Source organism: Sinocyclocheilus rhinocerous, unplaced genomic scaffold (assembly GCF_001515625.1).
Source record: "Sinocyclocheilus rhinocerous isolate Xijiao unplaced genomic scaffold, SAMN03320098_v1.1 scaffold8, whole genome shotgun sequence".
In the NCBI taxonomy this organism is placed as follows: domain Eukaryota; kingdom Metazoa; phylum Chordata; class Actinopteri; order Cypriniformes; family Cyprinidae; genus Sinocyclocheilus; species Sinocyclocheilus rhinocerous.
This window is the reverse complement of record NW_015666800.1, coordinates 2913734-2921711: the sequence shown is the minus strand read 5'-3', so window position 1 is coordinate 2921711 and position 7978 is coordinate 2913734. Positions and strand designations below refer to the sequence as shown.

Below are 7978 nucleotides of genomic sequence, written 5' to 3'. Positions count from 1 at the left end.
TTTACTCATGTTTAGAAGGCAATAATCATGAAACTTTTTGTTCCATTTTACACACTTTTGCTGAATCCACCCTACAGCATACATCTTTATCAGCACTATAATCTTTAAATACAATCAGAATTAAGCAAATGATTTTTACTCATATACCAAAAATATACTGTATATTCATATATGAAAAAAACAATGATCTGATGGATTTTAGTTTTAGATTTTAGTTTTAATTCTATATACATATTAAACGATTATTTACGAGGTATCATTGCACATCTGTAATCACAAAAAAAAGTGAGATCAGCAGTATTAGTTTTACAGAATATTAATTCTATCAAATAATAACAATAATGTATAATAGTAGATTTTAATATAAATAGCTATTAAAAGTCAATTGTCAACTATTGCCACATCAAGAGAAGGTCAACTCTGTTATGAAAAAGTTATTTTTTGAAAAATGTCATAAAGACACTCCTGTTTTGGGATTTGTCCTTGGCTCCATTCTCAGTCTGGTTTTGTGGTGGAGGTGGTGGGGCATACGAGGGAGGCTGGTTCCTCTGTAGACTTCTTACATTTTGGGTCACACTCACTGAAGAGATAAAACGTTTTTTTTTTTTTAATTCTGTTTCAGAGAAGCCATTGACCATCTGATGAGAGATAAATACATCTTTATCCATCAAAATAACATTAAAACGAGATTTTCATTTTGATTGACCACATTGTTGCATTTGAAAGTCATCTACGATTACAATCCAGGCCCTGATACTAGAGACGAATTATCCTTCAGTAATTAGATTTTACAGCAACACTTTGAGATCCATGACGCATGCAGGTATGGGGTCTCACCTGAGTCTTGGCTCTCTCCTCCGTCAGCATAGCGGTGTTTGTTGTAATAAGTGTGGGGAGGTTTAGGTGGTGGCTCTCTCTCTGTCTCACAGCTCTTTGTGGAGTCTTCTGTTAATACAAATCAACAGTAAGTGTTAAGCAGAAGCACACACATTGGCACACATAAACGCACAGACGTACTCAGGCTCTGTTTGTTCTCTCACCCTTATCCTGGTTGGACTTTGTGGTGGAATCTTGTGTGTCAGATGTGTCGCCTGGCACAGACTCGCACTGCTCTGTGCTTTCTCTACTTGCTTTTGTGTTAATTCTGTGTGGGGACAAACATGACAAACAAATGAGCATGTGATAAAACCTAGCTGTCCAATAATCTAATTCATTCAGGAACCGATATATATGTAAATGGGTCAAAGACAAACAACACGATAAAGAAACATATCTATAAATGAAGTGTTCTCTTTATATTCATGTTGGTTTCAAATGGTTATGAAAAACCAAAAAAATCAGGAAACGTTTAATGAGTTTAATGTCCAGTTAGTAAAAATTAATATATTTTCAATGCACTCTGAGTACATGTGAGTGTACACATCTTAATACTTACTATCAAGAATGATTAATTCATAAATATTACATTTTTGGGTTGGAATCATGTGACATTCTATGACCTGAAGTAAACTTGCCTTGTCATAAAAAGTCATATTATAAGAGACTTGCTGACCTTGACAGACAGTTATGGGGGTCTGCAAAGCTCTACTTTATGATATCATTTCTGTTTTGTTTTTTTAAATAATTAATAAGCAGTGAAGCAGTTCTGATTTTGGGGTTTGGGGTCAGTACAATTTATTTTTTTATTTTTCATTTTTTAATGAAATTAATACTTTTTGTTCAGCATGGATGCAATAAATTGATCAAAAGTTTCCAGTGTAAAGTTTCCAGTGTGTATAATGTTAACAATATTACTGTTTTCTGTTTTCAGCATTGATAATCATAAGAAATGTTTCTTGAGCAGTAAATCAGTATATTAGATTGATTTCTGAAGGATCATGTGACACTGAAGACTGAAGAGTAATAGCTGATGAAAATTCAGCTTTGTCATCACAGGAATAAAATACATTTTAAAATATATTAAAATAGAAAAAGAGTTGTTTCACAATATTAGTCTTTTTACTGTATTTATGATCAAATATATCACCTTGTTAAGCATAAAATATCAAAATTAATTTGAATTCAGAAACTAAAAACATGCTCATCACAGAAGAGATGCATTCAAATCACTGAATGTATCAATGTAATCGTTGTTTATATGATGTTACCCGGGACTGTCTGAAGACACTGTTGGATTTGTGCAGTTCTGAAGTTCCTTCAACCACTTTTTCTGTTCTTCTTGAGATGAGGCGGCAAACAGATAGTGACTGCCATCGCACAACCTAAGCCAGAGAGTCAAACAGATTATACATTAGTTTTCATCTGACATGTGAGCAGATGTTCCTTTTACAATGGCAGGTGGTGTGAATCATAACTCACATGATTTTGAATGTGTTCTCCTTTCTTCTGTAGTAAGGATTGTCTTTACAGACTGCTCCAGCCAGTGTGATCGGTGGCCAACGTGTGCAGTTCTGTATTAAATTACATGGATTGGAGAGAAAAATAATCAGAGTCCACAAAGTCCACTACAAAAACATCTCCTTAAATTGATATAATGCCTCTTAATTATTGTCATCATGTGGTGGACTCACAGATGCAGGGTTGTCTGTAAAAATAATTGCCTTGTCTGTCTGGATATATAGTTAATTAAGAGTAAACATAGCACTCACTGTGTCCGTCTTTCACTAGCGTGTCTAGCCAAGTGTGTGTGTGACCATGTTGTGTATGTAGACTCATACCGCACTGGCGGCATTTTGGTCTTTAAACAGATTGAGTGACTCCTCTTCCAGTAGTGCATAGACTGTTTCCCAGTGATCCAAGCCCTGTTCCAAACCAACAGATCAATGTTCCACCATTAAGTGCTCTTACAGAAACAAAACCGCACTATAAACAATGAAGTGGAGCTAAGGATGTCAGAGAAAGCTTTTTAATCAATATCACCATTGGTGTTGGTTGGAAAGCTTACTTTATTTCCTCCTTGCTTCAGTTTAATCTCCAAGGTACCCTCCGTTATGGCACGTCCTGCTCTGATCTAAATAAGTACACAAATTATAGACCAAAAAAAGATGGAATCTAAAAAGGAAAGCACATAAAAAGCATCTACCTTGGTGTTAACAGTCGTCCCTGTTGGAGAGTCAGTAGAGGGGGATGCTTGTACTTCTTCTGGGTCTGAAAGGGAAGCTGGAGGAGATGACTGAGGTTTTTCTGGTGGGGTGGAGGGAGGAAGATTTTTGTCCTCTGAGGGTTGGTTGTCGACCATTTCTTCATCTTTGGATGGTGACTTTGACGTAGGAGGACCCAGCATCTCTTTATCAGGTGTTGATTGTTTCAGACGTCTTGGAGTGATCCTTGGTTTAGCAATGACATTGAGGGAGGGTTTGATCTGTCTCTGAGTATCGACCTCATCTTCAGATGTGGTATGGTCAGTCTTGGGGGCGTTGTGTAAATAATGGTGTTTGAAAACAGCACTGGAAATTTCTGAGGAGGAGTCAGGGCCGTCCAGAACAGAGGTGGACGGTTTGTCGGGGGCAGTTACGATATCGCCGTCACTGCTGCTGAGGCCTGATGCCACTCTTGACACCAAAGAGGAATCATTTTTACCACTGCTGCTTCTCTGTAGGATGGCAGACGTGGCTGTAGGGACTCGGGAGGGTGTGGATGAATTATCACTCTCACTGTTCCTTAGGACAGGGCTGGTCAGCAAGGGATGTGGGGGTAAAGCTGGTCGCTCAGATGGCTTTCGCTTTAGGGAAGTTACAGGAATGGGTTTGTCCCTACTGCTGTCTGTACTGTCACCACTCTGAATTTCTTTGATTTTCTTTTCCCTCTGGGACACCAAAGAAAGAGCAGAGAAATTACAATAAGGTGAATCGAAACTGATAAATGTGTATGTTTCTATCCTTTATCCTGTTTTTGAAACACTTTTGCAAATATGCAATTAAAAAGTGAGAGTAATGCTAGTATGAGTAATCATTATTTTAATTATTTACTATTTTACCTGTATTCTTCTGGCTTGAAGGGCATTAAATCTCTCACTCTGAGCTTGAATCATGGCCTCCAGATCCTCCTGCTTCTTCATCAACTCCAGAACATCTGAAACAGAGTCCTATCAACAAATTCAATACAATTAGATTTGATGAAACTAATGGGAGTCTTATGCTGCCTACAAATATGTAAACATTTTCCCAATTCCCAAAATGTTCCCACCCCATAGTCCTCTGCTCTGAGCGCGTTCTCATAGGTGTTGAGCCAGTGCTCTGCCTGCTCCAGCTCTCTCTGCAGCTGCTGCAGTTCAAGGTCGTCCTGATATTGAGCTCTCCTTTCGGCCCAGGCTTCCAGCACCCGCACTTCCAGCTTCTGGAGCTCGGCTAGACGGTCTTTCAGCTGCACAGACATACATACAGTGATATCAAGGTTTATTTACAGGTTTGAGTTTTTAAAGCATCTCAGACTTTTAATTTAGCTTCTGACCCCCTTGAAATGTGCAGACTGGCTCTGATGAAACTAGCGATAACTCGTCCCGACTGAAAATCAGGGCAAAAGTTGTGTACTGTATTCCAGCCTTTAGGTGTGAGTGTCATACCTCATGACTCATGAAGTTCCCCTCTTCCATCAAACGTCTCCCTTTGTTTTTAACCATTTCTGATTTGTCCAATTGCCTGTCAATCTGTGTGCGGTACTCTTCGTGTCTTTTAATGAGCTGCTCCAGGTCTTTAACCTCACCTCCAATCCCCTCCCCTGTCACTAGAGACAGTGTCTCCTTAAGCCAGCCCCTAAGACAGAATCAACATCAATGTCAAACCGCAGATCAACAAATGAAAACTAAAGAGAGAAAAAACTTTTCATACATCAGCTCTCTCCATTCAGTTAGATATCTCTGAACAGCCTCTGCCTGTTGGAGTCTTTGTCTGCGCTGGTTGGCCTTTTCCAGCAGGCTGCTCCAGATCTCCTCCACCTCCTGCAGCCTCTTGCTCAAACTGTCCCTCACTCGAGGACACTTGCTGACCAGAGCTTTGCCTTCCTGTTTTCGACGTGACACGTCTTCTTCTATCACCGCGAGGTCTCTCTGGTGAAACAGGTGGTTGTACTATTTAAAAAATCCACCTGTGGTAGTTGAAATATTTCTAGTGAAAAATATTAGGCTGATAGCAACAAGTGTGTATGAATATTGGGTACCTCCAAGCCTTCATGTTGGCGGATGAGAGCTTGGACACTGAGCAGGTCATTCTCCTGCTCCTTAGAGTCCAGAGCCACCTCTTTCTCATTCATCCAGATCCTAAGCTCATCCAGGTCATGGTCAAACTGGTGAACCTCTCGAGCGGAACGCAGGTTCTGTCAAAACATTCACTTTTAACTGTGGCTCAATTTGTAATATCACTCAAATAGAAACAGTAAGCTACCTTAGAACAGCCACTTTTTTCTTTAATTTTACCTCTGCTCTTGCTTTCATAGCTATGTTTAAATCCTCCCAGAGCTTGAGTAGATCGCTCTCTTTCTGCTGTGCCTCTGATGACTGCACCGTCTGCTTCAGCTTTTGGACCGTAGTCAGCTTACTCTGGCCCAGATTGCCGACCTCTTCTGCAAAATCCTCAAACTTCTTCTGCAGTGCCTAACAAGAGCAAGCAAGTAGATTTAAAAATAATTTTGATGATTAAAATAGTTCTTACAGATATGAAGGTTGTAAAGTCTGACAAGTGCTAAGTATCTTTTTTCAAGTTACCATGATATGAATGTAGTATGACTTCTAATCCAAAGTCATTTATAATTAAGATATGGAAAAAACGGATAAAGGCAAATATATCAAGAATATATTCATCTTAAAAATGTATAGTGTGTTTCTGCTCTCTATTTTTGAGCCAGTCTTACCTCCACCCCTTCCAGATCTTGTCCAAAGTCATCAGACTCTGCTGTGGTTTTGCGAGAGAGGAGCCAGTTCTGTAAGTCTTTGGCTTCTCTCTCAAATACATAGAGATTGTACTGATTCTCCAACGCTGTGTGGCGTTCAGCAGACAGTTGCAATAGTGTCTCAAACTCACCCTGCATATCTTCAAGGCTCTTACTCACTAAATGGCTGCAAAGACACATTAAAAGTTCAAAACATTATTATTTGAGGTTTTCAACTTCAACACTACCATTCAAAAGTTTGGGGTCAGAAAGTTTTTTTTTTTTTTTAAAGAAATAAATCATTTTATTTGGCAAGGATGCATTAAATTGATCAGAAGTGACAGAAAGTAAAGATATTTTTGTTATAAAAGATATTTAATGTTTTAAAAGATTTCTATTTCAAACAAATGCTGTTTATCTGACCTTTCTATTCACCAAAGAATCCTAAAAAAAACAGTATCAATGTTTCCAACAACATATTAAACAGCACAACTGTTTTCAACATTAATAATACTGAGAGAAGTTTCTTGATCACCAAATCAGCATATTACAATGAGTTCTTGAATCATTCTAATCAAAAGCATTGAGTAACATTCTGCTGACATCACTCACAGCAAAGCTATTACAAAAATCAGCAATTAGCTCAATTAATCAATGCTAACATGACCCAACAACTGCACCTGTTGGGATGTTGGGACTTTTCTAGATCAGTGCCAGTTTTCAGGAGTGCTTCTACTTTTCTACACTGGCTTTCCAACTCCAGGTCAACTGTGTCTAGTTTCCTGTAGAAGCTTCAGTGGCCTCCTCACTCTTTCCATAGTCTTTGGACTCTAATACAGGCCTCTGCTCCTCCATCCTTTGCTCCAGTTGGGAAACCTGGGTCATTATGAAGAGATATCAGACATCAGATTTAATCATATGTTTATGAATCACATTACAGTGTGAATTGGTAACACACCTCTGAGAGAAAGGTCTGGATTTTCAGTGCTAGTTGAAGCAGGCGATCTTTATTTCGCTGACTCTTTCTTCAAAGTGTCAAAGTTCTGCCTTAACTCAGCAAGTTTTCACTGATCTCACATGATGCAAAGTGTCGTCCTCGCACCAGGTTCTGTCCTGCGTCCTGTACAGTCATTATTAGAGGGGTTCGGCTCTCGATTTCCTGCATGACAACCTGTAAGAGAAGGTATTAGCATATCATAGTCCTTTGTGTTTGCTGAAAGTCCTGTAACAAAACATCAGTTTATCAATGGTGCATAAGTATTGTAGTTTCAGATTTCTGGACCAGACTAACCAGATGTTTTTTGACTATGGCTTGTATACTCTGCAGGGAGGTGCCCCAGTCTTTTGTGGCTGTGGCCTGCAGCTTGTCCTGAATCCACAGCAGCTCATCCTCTAAGTCCCTGTAGAACTGGAACAGCAGCTGCCATGACTCCAGAGTTTCCCTGCGGGCCTGCAGCGGCTCAGCCAGCCCATTATACCTAAGAGAAATGATTAAATGTCAGTGTTACTTTTCCACTCAGTCTGTCAATCAGATGAAAAAAAACATAATACCACCACATCCTATGGGAATACATGTAGTATGACACAGCAATCATGTGGTGTTTTAGATCATTTGACTGACATTTCAAAGCTCATGAATAGTGCCCACATTAATGTATAATCTTGAAACGTCAGTATTGCTCACTTGTAAATAACGCTTATCAAATGTGGCCCTGGACCACAAAACCAGTCTTAAGTGTCAATTTTTCAAAATTGAGATTTATACATCATCTGAAAGCTGAATAAATAAGCTTTCCATTGATGTATGGTTTGTTAGGACAGGACAATATTTGGTCGAGATACAACTATTTGAAAATCTGGAATCTGAGGGTGCAAAAAAATCGAAATATTGAGAAAATCGCCTTTAAGGTTATCCAAATGAAGTCCTTAGCAATGCATATTACTAATCAAAAATTAAGTTTTTTTTATATTTACAGTAGGAAATTTACAAAATATCTTCATGGAACACGATCTTTACTTAATATCCTAATGAAGTTTGACCCATACAATGTATTTTTGGCTATTGCTACAAATATACCCCAGCAACTTAAGACTGGTTTTGTGCTCCAGGGTCACA

The 7978-nt window shown here is 38.9% G+C and overlaps 1 pseudogene; it reads right to left on the bottom strand.

The window, feature by feature from the left end:
- Window positions 1-203: 203 nt before the first annotated feature.
- The window catches only part of LOC107733094 (spectrin beta chain, non-erythrocytic 5-like), a 36076-nt pseudogene continuing 28301 nt past the window's right edge, over window positions 204-7978 (bottom strand).